Genomic DNA, 23409 nt, shown 5'->3' on the forward strand with positions numbered 1-23409 from the left:
TGCTAAAGAGGTCCATTTGTATAATTCAAAGGTCGATGCCTCTCATTAAACTCACACCTCCAGACACTCAGGGGATGAAAGAGAATCTCTCCATGCTGACTAGCTGACACCTAAAAGTTTCCTCTGGCCACTTTTAAGGGTAGTGTGAGGCCAGAGGGACAGAAGAAGCTGTTGGAAAGAGAATTTAGGGGAATCCATAAGCAAAAGAACTTTTATTGGAGAATTGAAACACAAAACCAAGCCTTCTGACCCTTTTAAAAATGATATCCAAGTTTCTTTGAGACTCTGAGGGCTTGTTTACATGATCTGAATGGAAGCTGAATTGATGCCCAAGGAAGGTCTAGACTGGCACAGCCCTCCCCTTCTTTGTTTATATTCACACCCACGCTCCAACACACACACATACACACACACACAGATTTTATCCTTACATGAAACACATGTGTTTCTATAGCTTTGGATAAGTAATGGGCTCTGGCTGACACCACATGTTTAAGCGCAGAACTAGTAACTGTATCTGTCTCCGAGACAAGTGACAAGCTTGTCTTCCACATTCCTCCCTGGGAAAGAAGGTGTATAGGGGTGTGTGTGTGTGTGTGTGTGTGTGTGTGTGTGTGTGTGTGTGTCTACAGGTCTAAACTAAGACTTGGGGGCCGTGGGGTCCAGGAGGCCAGACCACCTCTGTCTGCCAGGACACGAGCACCAGATCAGTCAATACTGTGGTTTGCCTTCCTGCCTTTGCTCTTTTTCTATTGAGGTTGCTAACAAGAGGATGACCAGTATATCCAGCTCTCCCTTGCCCCTTCATCCATCTTCTATCCTTGCTACCTACACCAGGAAGCCCTACAAGTGTGTCTTAGAGACCACAGGATACAGATAGGGCTGCCAGATTTAGCAAACGTATTTATTTGTTATTGCTGCCTAACACACTACCACAAACTTAGCAACTGAAAACAACAAAATTTTTCTCTCACAGTTTGCAGGAGTCCAGAGTCTGGCACATCGTGGATGGGTTCTCTGCTTAGGGTCTCCCACAGCTCAAATCAGGGTCAGCCAGCCTGCCATCTCTCCTGAGGCTGAGTCCTCCTCCAAGCTCTTTCAGGGTGTTGTCAGAATCCAGTTCATTGTGGTATAGGACTGATGTCCCTGTTTTCTTGTTGGCTGTTAAATGGGGACTGTTCTCAGCTCCTAGAGGCTGACTGCTGTGCCCTGCCATGAGGCCTTCTCTGCAACACAAGAGTGTTCTCCTTCAAAGCCAACAGAGAATTCTCTACTGCTTAAAATCTTGGACTTCTTCTGTCTCTGGCTTCTAGATCCACATTGAAAGGGTTCAGATGGTTAGGTCCAGCCCATACAGATAATCTCCTTTTGATTAACTCAAAATCAACTGATTAGTAACCTTAATTACATTTGCAAAAATCCTTTCTGCCATATAATGTGAGACAATCACAGAAGTGATGTCTCATTTAGTCACCAGTGTCACCCACACTCCAGGGGAGGAGATTATTCAAAGGTGAGGGTCATCAGTGGTGTCTAAGAATCATACCTAACACAACAAATAAAAATACAGGACACCCAGTTAAATGTGAATTTCAGATAAACAATGAAAAATTTTTTAGTTAAATTATGTCCCATACAACATTTGGGACATACTTATACTGAAATATTATTCATTGTTTATCTGAAACTCAAATTTCACTGGGCATCCTGTATTTCATCTGGCAACGCTAGATGCAGAGCCTCAGGGCCTCTGCTCCACATGCAGGCCAAGACTGGACTGCAGTAGAAGAAGGCATTTCCTTTGTGAAGCAGGCAGCAGTAGAACTTTCTTCAGCTGGGGGCCTTTGGTGATAAAAGAAGGCCTCTGTGGCCTTCTTTCTACAGCATCACTGTTTCTGCTTCCCTCCCCCAGCTCCCTCAGCCCAGGGCTGTCAACGCCCTGCAAACACAAGGAGAGAAATTGCTGTTCCCAGGCCATGTGCAGAAGCGACCCCAGAGGTCGGCCACGGAGTCTCACTTGCCTAGAATCACAGCCTGGTGGGTGGGGTAGGGGATCGGGGAGGGGAGCCTGAGGTGCAGGGGGAGGCAGAAGCAACCCTAGGCTCTCTCCCTTCAGCCCTGTATGGAAGACTCCTGCCCCAGAAGAAGCTCTCCCCCTCGAAGTGGGCCCTACAGGCTCTTGGGGCAGTGGAAAGCTCCCCTCACCAGCAGAGTTTTCCTTGTGAGAGACGCTTGGCTCTCCTCACGGCTGCTCCAAACCCTTGCCAGCAACACTTCAAACTCTGGCCGGCCCAGTGTTACATTTTAACAGGCCAGGCCCTATTAGCCTGATCCTAGGATGGGTTATTCTTTCCAGTTTTCACTAACAAAAATCCCCTTTTATTTGGACACTCAAGTGGCCTCTAGGAACGAGGCTTTCATGAGTTGCCAAAAATGTTCGGATGCGGCAACATTTGTGTGTGTGGCCAATTACATCGGTACCTCTGGGGCTGATCCCACAGGCTTTTCTCAGGCAAAACTTCTATGAACTTCCAGCAGACCCCCCACCCTTTTTCCTGAGCTCTATCTGCAGGAGCAGGCCCTGGGTGGCTGCCTGGGAGGCTGGAGATGAGTTTATGCATGGAGTTCTTACTCATGAAATCAATCTGAGTGGGGAGAGTGATTTATATGAGCACTAGTCGATGCATTATTAGAATTAATATCATTATTTCACTGCTTCCCTTTTTAGGTTTTTCCTCTCATAAATCAATTTAGTTCGATAAGATTGGGCTGAGTTTTGGCTGCACACAGACCGGAGTGTTCTGCGTGGTGGACGCAAAGGACTATTGGGCGAGTTCAGACAATGCCTCCATTGTTTTCTGATTTGCTGAAAGCTCAGGTTTTGTACGTATTACATGTACTCGTTGATGTTTTGCAAAGCAGGGATTAGTGAGAATTTTTCTGACCTGAAAGCCATCTCCCTACAGTGCTGGTTTCTTAAAGTCTCTGGTTTGTTGTAAGCTGCCTTTTCCATAGCCATGTCATGGCCACTGAAATGGTGGGTAGGTGTTTTTATAATCATTCTCTCTTTCCATCTTCCTATTTGGCCAGCACACACTAACTTGTCTCATGTCTGCTCTGAGTTTCCTAACTGCCGGCAGAAGAGTATCTGTTTGAGTCTTTTCCTTCATCATCACACTTATAAAATACGTTGGTTGTGCAATCTGTCTTTCTTGTCGATGCTATCCCCTTTGCCAAGCCAGTGCAGGCTGGAGACTCCTGTCAGAAGCCCAGGAATATGGGTATCTGGGGCATAATCATTAGGGTTTAGATGCTCTCTTTAATTAACCTCTTCATGCACCTCATATAAACGTTCCCTCCACTACCTACTTCTCAGAAGTCTGTTGCAGAAGAAGTCACTAGGGAAACCTAAGGTATTTTTCTTATGATAAGGACAATGTCAGAAATGTTTAGAAAGTAGTCTGCAACAGGAAATCAGAAAGAGCTGACTCAGCTTCAAGTGCAGTCACACTCACTTCGCCCTTCCTCTTGTTCACCCACCACTTCTTCACCCTTACATCATTACCCACCTGCTTGTCAGCCTCTGCAGAGCTCCATGCAATGGCTTTTGCTATCTATACTTCTTGCCTGGGGATTCCTGTGCCTCTTTTCCTCTTTTCTCTGAAAAGGAAACAGGAGAATAAACTTAGGAGAACAGGGTGCAGTCCCACTGGCACATGCAGGTGCTCCTAAGAGGCGTTTGGGTGGCCAAAAGGCTGGTCGTGCTTTGCTTTATTAACTCTAGCAGAAATTAATGTTTAAATAAGTCTTAAAGAGGTGGGGCTTCCAAACCCAGGGTCTTACATAACAGTCACTCACTAAACAGTTGTGGAATCAACTAGATTTGATATTGATTAGTGTTTTTCTGTTTTAAGAGAAATTATTAGAAAACAAAACAAACCTTCCACAAGTGAAAGCTTTCCCAAATAAGGGCTTCTCATTATATCCTTAGTGACAATCCCCTGTCAGAGCTACAAAATGAGCCACCTGCCCTAGTACTTGGTGCTGGGAATCTGCAGAGCAGCCTCAGTTTTCCTGGAAACATAACATGCGCACATGTGAGCACAGCACATTATACCACCATCATCCCCCATCCCAGTTCACACACCGTCTCTGGCCAACATATGCCAAGTCTATTTCTTCTAAGGGGAGGACATTAGAAAGGAAAATGAATCAAGAAATTGCTTCTGGGGCTTCCCTGGTGGCGCAGTGGTTGAGAGTCCGCCTGCCTTTGCAGGGGACACAGGTTCATGCCCCAGTTCAGGAAGATCCCACATGCCGCGGAGCAGCTGGGCCCGTGAGCCATGGCCGCTGAGCCTGCGCGTCTGGAGCCTGTGCTCCGCAATGGGAGAGGCCACAACAGTGAGAGGCCCTGTTACCGCAAAAAAAAAAAAAAAAAAAAGAAGAAATTGCTTCTGGAAACTGAAAGAGACCTTAAAATGTTGGTTCTGGAACGCACACCACTGAGATGGAAATCAAAGGTGGCAAAAACTCAACAAGTGCTGTTACAAGTGAGGAGCTCTTACTCCCTTAATTCCATGTTCTGTGGCAACGGTCCCCAACCTTTCTGGCACCAGGGACCGGTTTCGTGGAAGACAATTTTTTCGTGGACCGCGGGGAAGCAGGGGTTGACGGTTCAGGCGATAACGGGAGCGATGGGGAGCGCTAGATGAAGTTTCCATCACTCGCTCACCACTCACCTCCTGCTGTGCGGCCCCGTTCCTAACAGGGCCGCAACGGCTACTGGTCCGCAGCCCCAGTGTTGGGGACCCCTGTTCTAAGGTGCTACGTCCCATTTCATCTATGTATATCACTAACTCAATATTCTGGGGAGCTGACACGTTATTAGCCCCATTTTACATATGCCAAAATTGAGGTTCGGGGAAACCAGGTGGCTTGCCCCAAGACGAAAGGGTATGAACCAAAGCTGGCTCTCTTGTTCTCCTTTTGAAAAACACTATTCAGAATGAACACATTTTTTTTCTAAACAGCAACTCTTAGTTGCATATCCTTCCAACCAGGCTGTGAAGTCCTTGATGATGGTGATGATGACGATGGTGATCATTTATTTTAATCCATCACATTTCAAGCACTGTATTATACTTACATGTAATTTAATCTTCAAAATGACCCTCTAAGTTATGATAATAACATTAGCACCATTTTATTAATTAGGAAAGAAATGGCTCAGAGATGTTGATTAACTAATCCAAAGTCACACAGCTAAAAGAGAGGCACGCTCCGATTTGGACTGGGCTCTCTGTGCGCTCTCAGTAACTGCTGGATTGCACTGAAGAGTGCTTGCTTAGAAAGCCCAGGGTGATTATGTTCATGTCTATTTCCCTCTAAAGCTCAGACTTTCTTTCTCCTCATTTCTCACAGTAGGCAATTCCAGCCGCCAGCCCCAGAGAATACGTCCTAGTGTGCAACTCACTGATACCAACCCAGGGCTGACCGTCTGGAGCACAAGGCACGGGGTACAAAGGAGGGCAAAATGTAAGCCTCTCTGTCTCTGTCTCTGTCTCAACAGCTACATTTGAGGCTCAACATTGTGCTACTTCTGGCTTCTCACTAATAACATAGATCAGGGCCTTTAAGAGAAATCCACTTATATACTTCCATGAGTCTCTAGCAGAGCACAGAAGTGTACAGTCATGCCTCAACTACTGGAAGTGTTCATGGATCACTCTGGATAAGGACGCATCATTTTTGAGTTAGTGTGGTTGCTCAGTTAAATCAGAAAATCTGTGTTCAGCTCCCACCTCTGAAACACACTAGCTGTGTAGCTTCAGGCCAGTTACTCAATTTCACTGAAGGTATTTCCTCACCTATGAAATGGGGATAATGCTATTCTACTTTCAGCTGCTATGAGGATTAAAAAACACCTGTTCTGGCAAGGAGTAGGCCCTCAACAAATATCGTTTTCCCTTTTGGAATACATGGAATATAATGCAGGTTCATCTCAAGATGCTAGATTATATACATTTTAACCATCAACTCCTAGACTGTGTCTTAACACAGTGAAGCGCTCAGAGGTTACTGCCTTGAGTACAACTCAATTTACCCTTGCACTACGCACTCTAGCCCACCTGGGTGGACCACCTTGTGTGGCTTGACACCTGGGAGGTTCTCAAGGGCTGCTGAGTCCAAGTGTGACAGGTGGTCCCAGACTGCTAGGCTGGTGTTTCATCTCTTTGCCCCACACATCACTTTTCTGCTCCGTTGGTATGACCCACAATTTATTTCTCACCTTCTCTACTCCTCTGTCCTCCAGTGATACTCTCCATCACCCCCATACCCTCCCTCCTTTCTGATTTTCTATTTTCTCCTTTTGCCTCCTTTCCTCCAGTTTTCTCAGTCTTTAGTACCAGTGAGACTTGGCTGGTATCACTGCTAACTGCCCAGCAGGAAACAGATGGCACACTCAAATCCAAAGAACTCTAAAAAGGTTTAATTAAAGGCGTATTTGCAGTGTGGGCAGAGTGTACCACACGAGGGATGGTACAGTACCCCGCGTCTAAAGACAAGGGAGATGTTACCGCCTCTAGGCCCAAAGGGGTCACGGGAGGGAACCTGGAACGTAACTTCTAGAACCTAGAAGGAGAGTGTCAGAGAAGAGAGACCCATTGGAGAGAGACAAGAACCTCAGTAGAGAGAATCAGGGGCATAAGTACCTCAAACCTTCTCTCCTCCCTCCCTCCCACATCCTACAAGGGTTTCCCATTGGACAAACCCAACACGAAGCTGGAGAGAAAGGCTTCCAGGGCCCAGAGCGGGGTGAAGAAGGGTAGAGGGTCTGGAGGGACACAGACACCAAAGAGAGCTTGGCTTGCTCTGGCTCATGAACCCAGTGCTCACCAGCATTCCGGAGAGCCCACAGTCCTGGGTAGGGGGGCGCTGTGGGATAATTGGGGTGTGGCTGCCATTTTATGCAGACTTACAGGCTAAATCGTGTTTTCCATCCTCATGCCATTTCCCTTCCTTTCTTTAATTTACTACGGCCTGCTCCACATTTTATGGAGCTATTTTAAGCCTACACAAGAGATCTTCTTGCCATACACAGGGAACAATCAATGTTCTCACTTAATAATTCATGCTTTCATTAAATGCCCCAAGTAATTAAATAAAACATGAATAAATTCCACATTGATATTTGCTAAAGTTTTGTTTCTAGAGAATTTTTACCTGTTGGCTCATATGCTGGGACGATTATTTACTACGATGAACAATGCAACAAGGAAATCTCAGAGTATACAAAGTCACAAAGTGACCAAGTCACAAAGTGTAGTCACAAAGTGTACCAAGGGTCACAAAGTGACCCAAGTTCATTCTCACTGTTATCAAAATGCTTACTAAACGCTCAATATTTTGTAGACATCACCTCCAACACTGAAATAGGCCAATGAAGTTTTAAAGAAACTGAGGCCCAGAGAAACTCAGTGTCTTGCCCAGGGCCACATCGAGTAGAATTCGACATTAGTCCCGTCTGGCACCAAAGCCTGGCTCTTTCTACTATTCCCCCCAACTCCATCTTCCTTACACTTCTGTGGGGAAGTAGGTGATACAGAAAAAATATCCTAGTAAGTCAGGGTTGTCCATATTTCAACACACAGGTACACGTGGTGCGTGTTAAAAAAAAATAGAGAGAGAGAGAGAGAGAGAGAAAGAGAGGGAGGGGGAGGAGGGGGAAGAGGGGGAGGGGGGGAGAGAGAGGGACAGAGAGAGAGAGAGAGAGAGAGATATATATATATATATATATATATAGAGAGAGAGAGAGAGAGAGAGAGAGAGAGAGAGAGAGCGCGCGCGCAAGCCAAGTGTGAAGTTCAGAAACTTGGGAGAAGGGGAGAAAACTGGCAGAAAATAGGATCTTCTGCTCTACTTAATTTGCCTGAGCATCCTTTCCCAAAAGAAGTTTGGGCAGTGTTCATCCACGGGCCCAAATGTTTACCTCAGTTCTCCAAAGAAGCCCACCCTCACTGAAGGTGATTGTGTCCTGGCCTTGCTGTGGATCTGTAAGAGGCACAACTGCTCCTGAAAGGGCTTTCAAATCAGTATTGGGGTCACACTCTTTTCAAAAACTGGTTTCCTTCATGACTTTTCTGTTAGCATGTTCTGATTATTTCATATCATCATAAAATATACTTCTTTGCTTTCACATTAGTTGTTTTTTGTTTTTGTTTGTTTGTTTGTTTTTTGGCCACATGGTATGTGTGATCTCAGTCCCCCAACCAGGGATCGAACCCGTGCCCCCCACGGTGGAAGCAAAGAGCCTTAACCATTGGACCACCAGGGAAGCCCCCTCACATTAGTTTTGTAGATGGCGTGGATTGATGCTAAACCTGTGGACTGTCTCTAATGTCAGGATAGCCTCATTACTTAAGGAGGAAACTCATTTCCATATACATGCTCCCCACTCCCCTGCCCCTACCCCAAAGAGTTCCTCTTTCTGCATGTCCCTTTCGGAATAGCGGCCCTTGTCAGTCCCTTTGTGGTCTCAGTAACCCTTGAGTCCTGCCCCTCCCTCATACCCCAGCAAATCAGTCATCAAGTCTTGTTGGATCTGCGTCATGAAGCCCTTTCTCCTTCTTTTTCACAGTGACCTCCACAGTTGAAGCTCTTATCCACTCTCCTTTGACATCCAATGAGCACTCCCTATAGGATTTTTCTAAATAACTGAACAAAAGGGCTATTAGAGAGAGATTCTCCTAACCGCCTCTCCATTCCCGATCCATGTTCCACTGAGCCGCTAGAGTTAACTTGGTAATACTTAGATTTGATCATTTCACTTGCTTAAGGTACCTCCTAACGTCTGCCAATTGCCTAAGAGAATATTCCACATCCTTTAACCTGATACAACAGGGTCCCCACCCTTCTTTCCTGGTGCTCCCTCCGGCCTACCCTGCACTCTTTATTCATTTAATCCTCCCTGCTTTGCTCATAGTGTCCTGTCTACCTACAACACTTATGGCCCTACTTCTTACGGGACCTCTCGCATGAGCGTGAATCCATGCTCTTAACGACTACACTATGAAGAGAAGGAATTCATTGGCCAGACTGGCTCAGTTAGCTATGGCTAGGGGAACAAAGCCACTTATTATACACGTGGCTGGGGGGGCACTCATTTGTGGGGAGTGGGCATGGCAGGGTGAGCCATTATTAACAGGCAGCCACCCCAAGCTATCTATTATATTTCCTATGTTGCCGTAGGAACACAGAGAGGAGGACAGGCTCGGTGTCCATGAACTAGTGTGGCAGATAGGACCAAGGCGTCCCAGAGACCTGTTTGTCAACTAAGAGAGGCTGAGGCAGGGGAACCACTTATTATACTGGTTAGCTAACACGCTTTTCTTGTCATTCACAATCTACAGAGACATAATTCTTTACTAGTTCTTTCTGGCTCTTGATAACTCAACCTTAAATTACCACGCAAACCCTAAAGGAAGGAACAGAGGGTGAAAGAGGGAAATGGGGGGGAGGGGCAACATCAGAGAGAGGCGGGTCACAGAAATCAATGCACTTCTTGTGAAACTGTTCTTTTCTCCTCCTTTCTTCACTGGACCCACCCATTAAAATGAAGGTGAGATCAGAGTAGATTAGAATATTCTGAATGTCCTTTACCTGCAGAGGCTTTTCCTCAAAGGATATTTTAGCGGCACTACACGGATGCATCCGATAGACATGGAGCCGGTTGGTGTGCTGTGTGGCCCCTCCACAGTGGTCTGGGAAGCAGTAGGGCTGGAGCACGACTGGAAGGCCCTAGAAAAGACCAATATCAGGTCGATCTGCCCACCAGAGACGACTGAATCTCAACCTGGTCAGAAGAAGGGCAGACAAGGGAACTCTCAGGCCAAGCCCCAGTGGAGTTTTCTGTATTCATCAAAGAATTCTAACAGAGCTGTTTTTCTTTCACCTTTGCAGGTCCCTTGCTTGAGAGGAGAAAATGGCTGTATCATTTGTGGCCTGCATGTGCTGTGTCTGGTTCCCGTGGTTTGTTTTCCTGCTTTGAAAGCGAAACCGTGCATGGCTCTGAGATGGAAAGCAGACCACGGTTTGTCAGCGCGGCCATTCGTCATGTCCCCCAGAGGGGGCTGTGAACTCCTGCAGCCTTGAGCTCTGCCAGCGCCTGGACCACCCACCTTGCAGAGCTCAGAAGGCCACCAGGCAGCGCGGGCACGAGGCTCTGCTACCCAGCTGGCCCGAGGCTTCAGCCAGCTCCCACCCACCCCTAGGGACGCAGGCCTGAAATAAACCAGTGTGATGGACCCTGGACCCAGCGGTCCAGGTCTGTTGCGGGGTGAATCTGAAGTGGGCTCAGGGTAAACGTGCAAAAAGACCCAGAGTGAACAGAGCTTCTCAGATCCCCTTCAGAGCAGAGCCGGGTAGAAAATCACTTTACTGCTCCGTGAAAAGCCATTTGGCTATGTTTAAGTTGCACTCTTTTGTTTTTTACTGTTCTGCAGGAAGCTAGTTGTAAAACGCTCTGACGTACAGCAAAGAGCAAATGTCTGCACCTGTCTGGGCGGGGAGGGTAGGGGTACAAAGGAGGCACGCAGAGGCATCGCTGCAGGAAGTGTCTAGTGCAGTGGTCCCAGGCAGGTCGGCAGTGCTCAGCAACTCCATCAGACTCACCTGGGAACTTATGAAAGAGGTCCTGGTCTGCAGCAGCCCACCTAGACCTTTGGGGCTGACAGCCTGGAATCGGCATTTGTAACAAGTCTCCCTGGTGAACGTTCTTCGAATTCATTTGAGAACCAGAGCACAGGGCCATATTGATTATACGACTCCATATCTGGGGAATGTTTCTCCGAGTGAGCCCAGAAGGTGCTCTGGTGCCCGGGGAGTCAGAGGCAGCTGGGGCTGGTCTCAGAGCTGATCAGCAGGGTCAAAGAGGAGGATCCCGTTTGCTTTGCCTGGTTGTGTCAAGGCTGGAGAAAAGGAGCTTGGCACTCAAGCCTTCTGAATCCATAAAAGCCTGGTATAAATATGCCACCTCGACCAGGAACAGCAGCATATGACGGAGTGGGAACTGACTGTCTCTGGGCTCAGGGAGGAGCAAGTGGAGCGTAGAGCCTGTATTTAAGACTTTGTTCACTCTTATGTTTGTGTTCATTTTTGTAGGACTGTCTCACCTTTTAATTTTAATAAACATAAACCTGTAATAGAAAGACATGGAAGTATCTGCTTTCTCACTTTCTCTCATTTAAACCTATAGGACATCCTATCTCGTTCGCTGTGGGCATATGCACCCAAGACCCTGTACTATGACCCAGGGTAGACTCCAGGCGCTTGGCATCAATCAGTGGCATGGATGGGACTTCCCCTGCAACTGCAGGGACACCAAGGCCCCAGTTTATCCTAGTCTTTTGGGGTTTCCCAGAACGTCCTCAAGTAGTCCCAAGCCCCCAGTCTCCGTCCCACTGACCCCCTGCCCAAGAAAGCCCTCAGATCAGGCTTGGGCTCCAGGGACGGGCGGGGTTACCAGTTGTCCCAGACCACGTGGTGCTTCGTCAGCCCTCACACTGGATGGCGACTCCTGAGTCAGGTTTCCTGACTTCATGACTTCAGCATGTGTGGCCAAAGGGACCGAGTGGTCATGCTCTCCACAACATCTGGCAGGCTCTGTCTCTTGGGCTTCGTCTTGCAAATTTTCTAAGGAAAACAAAAATCCTAATTATCTCATTTCTTTCCCATTGGGTATCAGGGTGAGTTTTGGTGGGAGGAAGGTAGGCTGGAAAAAAATGGCTCTTCCTGCTTCGTGTGCATTATCTGTCTTTGCAATCCAGTGATGAAAATGTCTGTGGGAGGGAGGAGGGGCTTTGGCAGGAGAACACATTCCAAGACCTACTGGCCGGAGCGGTCGGCTATCGTGTGCTCTCCACAAAGGATTTATATTAACACAGTCAGTGTTCCTGAGGTGGGAGATGACCATTACTGGCTACGGCCAAGTCTCCTTGGAAAAACACAGAAAAGGAAGAGTTAATGGCACAATTGGTGTGAGGAGAGAAAGAGGGATTAGAGAAAAAGTACATGATGAAATGGGGATTAAGAAAAAGAAACAGCTGGAGGGAAGAGCCAGAAGATGATTTCCTACTTTACAAGAATTAGTATTTCTATTTCCCTGATCATCCCCTTTCACTTTTAAAAGGAAAGGTGTTTTTCTTCACTGTATTAAGACTCTAGAAGTACTTCATTGCATCAGACATTTTGAGAACTGCTGATTTAGGAGTCTCTCTCCTTAGGATAGAATAGACAACTCTCAGTCAATATCTGAAATTCACTCAGACTTGGTAAAGACTCAGGGAGTAACTGGAATGACCCATATGAATTTTTTTTAAATTACCTCCACTGGCGAGTGAAGTTGTTTGCTTTGGGGACAGAAATGTAGGTCAAAGTGAAGCTATCGTTGGTTTCCTGCTCACTTCTTTTTTATTTCCCTACTTTTTTGCTAAAAGAGCAATTTTTTAAGAGGATAAAGACTACTAAACTCATTCATATTTGTGATCGTCATGAGGCCTTGGACTCGCGCATTCTCACGTGGTGACAGTGTTTTGCACGTGGTGAGGACTGAAGAAAAGGTCTTTAAAATGGATACAGGCAATGTCCTTGGTCGTCAGCTAACTCAGCATCAACACCACCTCCTGCTACATTCTCCTCTGCATCACAGGGGAGAAGCCTGGAAACACATTTCTCAGAAGTCTTCCCCTGTACGGTTGGGAGTTAGACTCTGCCTCTCAGAGGCCCTTGCACAAAGTTTGGAAGCCAGAGTTCGCCGGCAAGATTTCCAGGCATACACGTCAGCAGATACGGGGGTTTCCAGGCAAGCTCTAGAGAATCACCTGCTCTGGAGCTGTAGGCCAGCTGTGTCGGCTTCCTAGAGACTTGAAATTCGTCGTGACTTCCGGGCAAGCTTTTGAGCACTACCCGCTCCAGAGATGCAGGCAGCTGAGATCTGCAGTGGGAGATGACCTTAGCTCCCAGACCTTCCAACAGTTTTGCAAGCCTCTAATTCTCTGAACTGAAGTCATGACTGCTTATAATACTTAGAGTGGCTTCTATTTTCCTGAGCAAGCTCTGAAAAATGCAGCAAGCCGTTGGGATGGGACAAAATCACTTTGGGAGGGAGTGCAGATCGAGTAGAGGACAAGGAAGCACATGAGCTACTTCCTTCCTTCCCCTGCCTCGCACTGTCTGACAGGCTGCCCTCCAGCTCAGTGGGCTCATTTCCAGCATCCAGGACCACCTCTGATGCTCCTCAGCGCTAAACAAAAATGGCGCCCAGGCCCCAAAGATACTCCTTCCCCGTTTTAAAGAAACAGCCTTTATTTTAAGCATCCGGCTTTACAGATTTCAAATGTTAATAGCACAACTTCTAGAACACATTGACTCAGGTTTAAAAGGAGCAACCTGTGTCCAACATTGACTCAATGGAATATTCTACTACTTGAGCACAGTATCTCAAGTAGTAAAACAGTGTTTCAGTCTCTTTAGTTTATCACTAATCTCAGCAAAATCAACTGCTTGCTTCTGAACATAGTCCCTGTAAACCAGAAAACATGGTGAGATCCCCAAAGGGAGGGGCTGAGCATTGCCAGCATATACAGACACTCAAAAAATTCACTGAATGAGTTCTTGAAAGCACAGAGAGAATTCCAAGAGATGTGGCAATCAGGACAAAATGGTATCTTTAAGATGCAGAAAGAGCACTGAAACTTTCTAACTCTTCCATGCGGGAGCTAACAACTCAAAAGATCCTTTCAAAACCTAAACCTAAAGAGGTTCCATCCCCAGAGAATCTGAATTTCTGGGTCTCTAAGAAAGGAAGGAATGTGAAGCTATGTCCTTCTAGAACCACCTCCACCCTTGCCCTAAGAAGTATGTAACAACACAGAAATGATTTAACTGGCATGCCAGCCAGAGTACCCAAATAAACAGTTCCATTTTCCAACAAAGGGAGTTACTTAAAATCCCCTTGAAATATCTCAAAAAATTAATGTCAAGAACAACACAGGCAATAATTTGGAATGATCTCAGAGTACTGTTTCAACCTTTGTTTCTTCCTCTGGCCAAAAGAGAGTGGAATTTAGCAGCTCTGATTTTGAACCCCACGACTGGCCACTTTTTAACTGAGTGGCCTCGGGAAAAATCACTTTGCTTTGATTTGATTTTCTTCAACTATAAAACAGTGATGATGGCATGTACGCATGTACCTTCCTAGCCCCCGTGATTATTGTGAGGATAAAACGATAAGTGTGAAATGTCTTAGAAAACAGTAATATCCTCAGCTACTAAAAGCTTGTATTCCTGATTATGATAACACAATCTAATTGCTCCAATTTTAAGTTATCACTCTTTTAATGACAAAATAAAAACCCTTGATAACCGATTCCTATGGCACGGGAGTGGATAGCGATTTTATTCCACTGACTTACAAAACAGTAAATCTGCAACCACACAGCACAGCCATTACACAGACATACTTACAAATAGGAAAGTCCATAGCAAAGTTGTTATGGCAACAGCTGGACTGTGAGTGTGAGACTGGAGTGGACCATGTCCTCACTAATAAATGTCAGCTTGATTTGAATTACTTACTAAAGTAGAGCTTAGACAAAGCCAAAAAGGAAAACCAAAGCTTTCTCGATAAAATGGAATCCCAAAGCATAAATAAAAGATTCCACCTGAGAAGAATGATTTATTATCTCTCACTCAAGAAAAGGATGCATAGTCCATTCTATGTGACCACATCTCTTAAGCTGTTTGCTACTGGTTTATAAAAAGCTCAGGCATGTGTGTACATAAACACACACACACACACAAGTACACACACACACACATACACACACCGATATATAAGTTCAACTGAAAGAAAAACTAGAAGTCATCGGTTACTTGAAATGAAACTAGGTACACCTTTGCCCTAAAAAAGCAAATTACCCCGCCTTCAGGTCAGAAACACTGATGAAAGTTTACATCAGCCAAAGAGAGCTTGGTATTCAGGAAACTCGAGGCATTAAAGTGAGGTTGTCACAAAAGAAAAGAGACTGAATGTCTAAAACTTAAAAACCCATCACACCTAGCATGAAGATGTGAATGAATTTATTCTGCTTCAAACTGGTTTGGACCATATATAATTCACTTCCTTATAAGGTATTTGATTAGAAATGCTGGAAATAATCATTTTATAGCATAAAACCCTTCATTCTCCAAGTTCTCCAAGCCACCGGAGATATGACACACTGTGAAGAATATTTACATTTTTGTTAGGAAGATACCAAGTACCTTTCCAAAGAGCAGCCATCTTGGAATGAACGGTCATAATGAATTTTTTTTTTTAGTCATACATGAACTAAACGTCTCCCTTTTCCAACATAATTTAGACAGCTGTACAAAATCAACATCAGATTTTTAAGGGTTTTTAAGGCTCTTATAGTTAGGTATCATTTATAAGACATGACCAGATATGACATGATCATTACTACTCTATAATTAAGATAAACAGAGTAATTGGGATAAAATACTGGATTGGTGAAGAAGAATTTATTTGAGGGCCCAGTGGCATCTCTGTCTTGTGTTAAAAAAGCCAATCAATAAGAAACAAATATTTCAGTTGCACTATACAAACAAAGCTGACAGTTCATCATTAAAAACCTGGGTTTCCCCCGCCCATGCAAGCCCACCTCAGGACCTCTACCATACCTGGCAAGGACACAAGATCCCCATTTCCTTAAGAAGCTGCATCAATTTGAATGTGTTTGACTAAAACAGGTATAAACAATGAGGGAATGTATTACCTCACATATCAGGAAGGCTGGGCACATCATGGCCCAGACTCTGATACTCTGAAATTCTCTCAGTTTGGCCCCTTTTTTTTTTTTTTTTTTGCGGTATGCGGGCCTCTCAATGTTGTGGCCTCTCCCGTTGCGGAGCACAGGCTCTGGACGCGCAGGCTCAGCGGCCATGGCTCACGGGCCCAGCCACTCCGCGGCATGTGGGATCTTCCCGGACCGGGGCACGAACCCGTGTCCCCTGCATCGGCAGGCGGACTCTCAACCACTGCGCCACCAGGGAAGCCCTCAGTTTGGCCCTTTTGTACTCGTTGGCTTTGTCTTCAAGCTGTCTTCCTTCATGATTGCAAATTAGCTCTCAACAGCATCTAGGGCTACCTTTTTCTTTATTCATGTTCAGTGAGCAAGAGACCAAAACTCTCTCCTGATTGTGGAATGAAAATCCTTCCCTTCAGTCTTATTTGGCCAACTTGAGTCCCATGACCACCCAATGGACCAGTAGTTGCCAGGGGACCATCAAGTATGAGCTGTCCTAATCACTGGTTCCAGAGGTAATGACCAGCAAAGGAGATGGGGTGGCAATGACTGGCTTGGACCAATCAAGACCAATCCCTGAAACGAGAGATTGAATGAACCTCTCTTGAGTTATTGGGCTGCACTGGGTCAGAGGTCGAACACCAAGGAGAAAATCAGGGTTTTGTCCGGAAAGAAGAAAGGGAGAATGGATGCTAGTAAACAACTGACAATGTCCATCTTAGAATCCAATGGGCTTACCAGAAGTGGTGAGAAGAATTTTGCCTCTGATGGTGTGTCTGGAATTTATGTGGAATAGTGGTCTTCTGGCAGTAAGAAGGGGTGTTTCAAATTGTAAAACCACATGCTTATACGGAGCCTCAGGAAAATAGATTCCAGGTTCCTTAAGAGAGAGGGCTGCAAAGATATTTAAATAGACTGATGAAACTTTATCAGAGCCTGTTATAAGAGCCATAAAATCAGTAGAAACAAAGACATCCCCATATCAGCAAGAATAGAAATAGCAGCTACTGATTTAGGATAGCAAGCGGCAGAATGGAGAAGCACAGCAAGGTAGCAGCAGAAAAGCCCAAATGCCTTCAAGAAGACAAAAGTCACCCCACCATCGAGAAGAAGGAGATGGGGGTGGCTTTGGGGATCAGTATTTCTATTAGATCAGGGTTCGAAGCTGAAAATGTGAAGATAATTCCAGAGTCCTTGGTTAACTGCTAAGAATACTTGCTTAGCACTTCTCTCTCTCCCAGGCTGGAAAAGAATTGTTTCTCATAAAAGAGGATCTTTCAAGAACTCCCCAAAGGTGAGTAGACTGGATTTCCTGACTTGCTGTGTTACCACAGGAAGGTCACAGAAAAAGAGGCTTAATAGTGCTCATCTTGGATGGATCAAGCCTAGAACAAGGCATGTCCTTTTCATCTGAATGTGCTTCAATATTTCTGTTTTGAAGCTAGGGAAAAAAAGGTAGGAAACACTTAAGGAACTTAAAAAAATCAAAGATAACTGTGGGCAAACTAAATTTTAAAAAACAGAAATATAGTACATACCAACATAAACACACACACACACACACACACACACACAATTGCCTGAAATTTTCATATCATTAAGACCAAAGTAACTGGCTAAGTCATCTTGAATTGAAGAAAACTGATAGAACTTCCCAGAAGACTAGCTATCCGTAACATACCCCAATGAAGAAATCCACTATACAGTGATAAATGGCCATGAGTTATAGAATCAAGATTCAGGTAATTTTGACAGTCTAAATGTTGGGGAAAAAAAATGATCAGTGACAAATGCAAAGTTCATTACTTTGGCTGAAAGAATCCACGGTCCAGACAAGATGATACTGGTTTAACAGCTATGAGTTTTGACTAGGTCTGTTAGTTGACCACAAGTTTAATATGTGATCATTAGAGTAATGTAACTTCTAAAAAATCAATATAATATTTAGATCACGGCAAGTGATAACTCTACCATTTTCCAACTGGATCAGACTGCATTTGAGGTTCTGGATAACTGGTAAATTAATGACGATGTTGACAAAGTAGGGCTTATTCAGAGGAGAAGGCAAAGGGGAAAGCCTCAGGAAACCATATCATAAATGTAGCAGAAACAGCATCATTCAGAGTTGAAAATAAAGGTGTTCTGTTACTCTAGAGAGCAAAGACCGAGCCAGCAGATTTGAGCTCTCTGCACGAACAAGTGGACACCATTAAATGTCCTATGTCACATGCCTGGAAAGCAAAAGGACAGACCCTGGAGCCAGTCAGCCTGGGTTCATAACCTGGATCTGCCACATATTGACTCTGTAACCCTGAGCAGGTTGATGGAAACCCCCATACCTCAGTTTCCTCAACAGCAAAATGAGGATACTAGGAGTCCCTGCCTCAGAGGATTCTGATGAGGAATACCTGAATTATAAGTAAAGTGCTTGGAACTGGGTCTGGTGAATTGTAAAAACTGTAAACATCTTTGCTATTAATACAAAGAACCGGCTTTTTCACGAACAGAGATTCCATGTGTATTGGTTTGCTAAGGCTACACTAACAAAATACCGCAAACTGGGTGGCTTGAACAACAGAAATCCATTGCCTCACAATTCTGGAGGCTACAAGTCTGAAATCAAGGTGTTGGCAAGGTTGATTCCTTCTTAGGGCTGTAAGAATCAGTTCCATGCCTCTCTCCTAGCTTCCGGTAGTTTGCCGGCAATCTTTGGTGTTCCTTGGCTTTTAGAAGAATTGACCTGATCTCTGCCTTCACCTTCACATGGAGTTCTGCCTGTGTGAATGTCTAACTCCAGTATTTTCTCTTTTCATCAGGACACCTGTCATATTAGACTAGGGCTCACAGTAATGACCTCCTTTTAACTTGTTTATCTCTGTAAAGACCCTATATCCAAATATGGTCACATCATAAGGTACTGGGGGTTAAGACTTCAACATATGAATTTGGAGGGACACAGTTCAAGCCATAGCCACGTGGCTGGGGAGCTTTAAAAAGAGGCCAGAGGGCCTATAATCAGAGATGTTGCTGGCTTAATTCTCCAGTGCAGATGATTTAGGACATGTTTTTACAAAACAGTTATAGGTCAAATCAGGACTTGCAGTATGCAATTTAAGGTGCAATAAAAAGCTTGATTTCTCAACCCAGAGACCTGCCCTGGCCTCACAAATTACAGTAGTAAAAAGACCGGGCAATGTTACTGTTACTTCCTTTATTCGTGTTCCTGTAGAGACAGCAGGGGGAAATATCTCCTTATGACCCCTTTAAGGCCGAATTCTTGCTTGAGCATTCTTTTTGCTCCACAAGTAACAAGCAACCAATACAGTGGTGCCTACGGGAAAATAATATTCTATCTCTTCTGGAGCACTGCAGACTTTTTCCATCTTCATCTCATTTCATCCACCCAATGATGACAGAGACTATGGACATCAAATAGCTTCATGCTCATTTCCACATGTGGGAACTGAGAGGTTAAGCTTTTAGTCTGGGGTCATGTAAGTAATGAATGGCACTGCTGTGATTAGTGCTGTGGTAATCTATCAATTACGAGTCGATCTATTGAGCATTTCCTATTTGTTTAGTACTGTAATAAATATTGAAGATTGAGACAGGTTATCAGACAAATCAAAGCTGTGAAACTTCTAGTGCTGAAGTAGAAGCCGTATCAGTGGAGGCAATGAGGATCCCTGCTCACTCTTAACTAAGCCATGACCACAAAAGTTCTCGGGACATTTTTTTTTGTCTTGGCACAACGCCCTGCAGATCATCCAGAGGACTTCATTTCAACCTCCCACTACAGGCAATGTTCTGAAACACTGTTTTCCTGCTCCTTGCTAGAGCTGCTGTCTCAATTCTTCCCACACCTCAGGAAGTTCTGGAGACCGTGTCTCTGACCCATGCCTTGGAGAAAATAGCACTGCCATTTTGATTGGTCATCTTGCCACAGAAAGCAATGGCTTAGAAGTTTCCAGGGCTCTACAACCACCTCCACTTCTTAAACTTCTCAAACCAACTGAGCAAAGAGCAGAGTGTGCCTCCCTCCAGTGTCCAAGGGCAACCCTGCTAAGTAAGTGCATCTGTGAGGCGCACTGCATAACAAACAACCATAAAAATCTCAGCGGAGATCAGCAAAAGTCTCTTATGTTTTGCTCACACGTCTATGAGTTGACAGAGGTTTGGCTAGTGATGGAGGCTGAGCTTGGCTGGGCTTGGGTCCAACCTGTGGTTGGGTTTCAAGCTCCCCCACATGTCTCTCATCTTCCTTGGAAGAGCACTTTCCTGAGGCATGTCCTTTTCATGGCAAAAAGCAGGAGCACAAGAGGGCAAGTCCAATCCCACAAGTGTATCTCAAACCCATGTCCACATCACACCCACACACCTACCATTCGCCAAAGCAAATCACTTGGCCAACTCTAAAGTCAAAGGGTGGGGAAGTACCCCCCATCCACCACGAAGCAATGTAAAAGATGGGCAGGTATAACACTACTCCAAGGGAATGGCGGATCAGACCAGTCATTTGCTTGCCCTGGTAAGGCAAAGGCCCAGTTCTTCAGGTTGCCCACAATGCCTCACCCCCTAGGTACCTGCCCTTCCAGCAGCACAGAGTTTTGTCTTTGACCTTTGACCTATCCTGCCTTCTCCTTTCCTCCCCAGATTCCATGACACCACCTCAAAAGCAGCTCCTCATTTCTCATGCTGCTTTATTAAAAGCTTTCTGCCAGCCTGGGAAGCTGAGGAATCCCACCTGCATCTAATAGACAATAATTTACTAATGTAACCCAGCACTGTTTGCTTTTTCCCTCAGTCTGTTGCTTGCCTGTTGCATTGTTTTTGGCCAAGTTCCAAAAATCATAATAGGAAAGGGAAAATAGAAACTATTTAAAAGATGATTATCCAAATATCCAAGCCACTCTCCAGGTAATGAATCCATATTGCGGGAGACTAGCATTTGGAACAATAATGTAAGAGGAAAAGAAAATGAAAAATTCCCATTAAAGTAAATAGGTCCTACAAGTCTATCTTTGCGGGCCCACAACATGGAGCCTCATAGATTTAGTTGTTCACACCTCTCCCATATTTTCAGAGCCATTAACCAGGCTGGACTTGTCAGGGTTTCAACAATGTAACTGTTTAGCTATAAATTTCCCTGCCGGCTGGGGCCTGAGGTTTCCAATAATCACAGGCAAAGGCAGAAGTCAAAATAGACAGTGCATGGGTGAAGGGAGGCATGAGGATTTACTGAAGTGGGAGGGCCTGGGGTAGCGTGGATAGAGGGTGAAGGCTGCCAGAAGAAAGGATGCCAAAGGGCAGGGCATGGGACCATGGCGGCTCTGCGTTAGACTGCAAGTAAGGTTTCTGCTTCCTGACAGCACAGACACAAGCCTAAGACCCTGGCTCCTTCCCACACAGCCAACCTGGAAGAACCACAGAAAGAAGAAGCAAGACTGGATTTGGGGAACTAATACAAAACTGTGGGGAAGCCCTTGGTAGACTGAATATGGGTGAGGACCAACTTGACGCAGCGGATGTGAGTGAAGGGATGGAGGAAGCTCCCAAGTTCTGCTCTTGCCATTCCCTTTGGAGGATAATCGCCTGCCTCACTGTGGAAAAGAAGGCAGTGCCATCAGCCCGGTGGTAGGTGGGACAAGGACAGTGCAACACCCTGTGGGGTGACAAACTGATGGAAAAATGTAGACTGGCCAGCTGGCCTTGTACAAATGAAAGTTTCAAAACAGAACGGGCTTACTGTTAGGATGCCCTCTACATTTTCCAACCTATTCTATTCTCTTCCCCCTCCCCTTTCCCTCTCTTCTTCTTTTCTTCTTCTTCTTGTTTCCTCTCCTCCTCCCTGACACCCATACTGGCTGACTCACTAAATTGTTCATGACCCATTAACGAGTTTGAAAAACTTATCCATTGCGATCATTTCCATCCCAGGTTGCTCTCTCAGAACATTTAAGAGAGGATCCTGACCAAAGCTGTGGCCTAATGAAGGGGCAAAAAAATTGGGGTGATGGGCTATAGTTCTCAGGGACTTGGGGCACTCTGTCTTGGAGCTCACCTCTGCCCCTCTTCTAGGAGGTCCATTACTATAGGAAAAAACAATTTTTATATAGAATGTTATATTCAGGCAAATTGTGATTTAAATCTGGGAGCTCAATAGATATATTCTGAAGCATACAAGGCTTTATTTAGCAGGCCTGCTACACAATGAACTATTTAGACAACTCAGGTAAGAAATAAATCCAGGAGATTACTAGAAGAAATACGGGAAATAAAGGGATTTAAATAATTAGTAGAATTTTTGTTGTCTAAAAAATTTAGCAACAAAGGAAAATAAATAAGTGTATCCATAATAACCCAGAACAAAAGTTTCAAACAATATTAACAGAGGAATGGGAGAAAGGCATGGACAGCAAAGAGATATGAGAATGTGCTAACACATCCAACTGGTTCAGGATAAGATTATAGGTGGATGATAGATGATAAATAATAGATAGATGATAGATGGATGGACTACAGATAGATATGAGATACTTATAGGGATAAGTAAATTTAAGTATAGGACAGACAGAGCCTCTCACATTAGCTAAAATTATTTTGCATATATATCAACAATATGTGGTCTGTGAAAAAAATCAAAAGAAAACAGAAAGGTGAAAGGATTAAAAAATATTCAGGGCACATATGAATCAAAGACGGTAAGAGCATCAATTTCAACATCTGACAATGGAATTCAAGACAAAAAATAATATGAACAACAGTAAAGCAAGAACCATAAAACCATCATCGGGATATATGAGCCTCACAATATAGATTCAACATATATAAAGTAACAATGATAAAACTGGGAGAAATCGAAAACAAGGCAACACCCTCCCCCCCCCCCAAAAAGCATAAATCATATAGTCACATTCGTACTTAGAGCATCTGATGGCTTCCTACCGTCCTCAGAATCAACATCAGGGCGTGTGAGGCTCCACATAATGTGGTCCCTCTTACCTCTCCAGCCCCACTCTTCATACCTCACTCTCTTCAATACATTCCATATTTTTAAAATTGATTTTTCTTCTTCATATGTGCCTTTCTCCCTTATTTCCAAACCTTAATATTTGTGGTTCTTCTACCTGGAAGGTCTTTCCCACCTCTTTCACCTGGCTAGCTCTTACTTATCTAAATCACCTTAGATTAGATATTACTTCTTCCACAAGCCTTAAATATTTTTGTACTTTCACAGTATTTCTCTCACTTGTAAATTTTCTGTTTGACTGTCTATCTCCCCCACTAGACTGTAAGTGCTGTGAGGAAAAGGCAGTGTCTGTGTTGATCACCAACGTAGTTCTAGTGCCCAGGACACTGACTGGCACAGGAAGGAACTGAACAGAGTATTTGCATAGTAATAAAAATTTTTTAAAAAGGAAATCATCCCAACTTCTGGTTCAGCATGGCAGAATTAACATGTGCATTTATCTCTACTTCTGTCCCCCAATAAAAGTTCATTAAAATGCCAGTAAAATGATTTTTTAAACGCATAAATCCTCCAGAA

The sequence above is a fragment of the Tursiops truncatus genome, chromosome 6 (assembly GCF_011762595.2).
Source record: "Tursiops truncatus isolate mTurTru1 chromosome 6, mTurTru1.mat.Y, whole genome shotgun sequence".
Lineage (NCBI taxonomy): Eukaryota > Metazoa > Chordata > Mammalia > Artiodactyla > Delphinidae > Tursiops > Tursiops truncatus.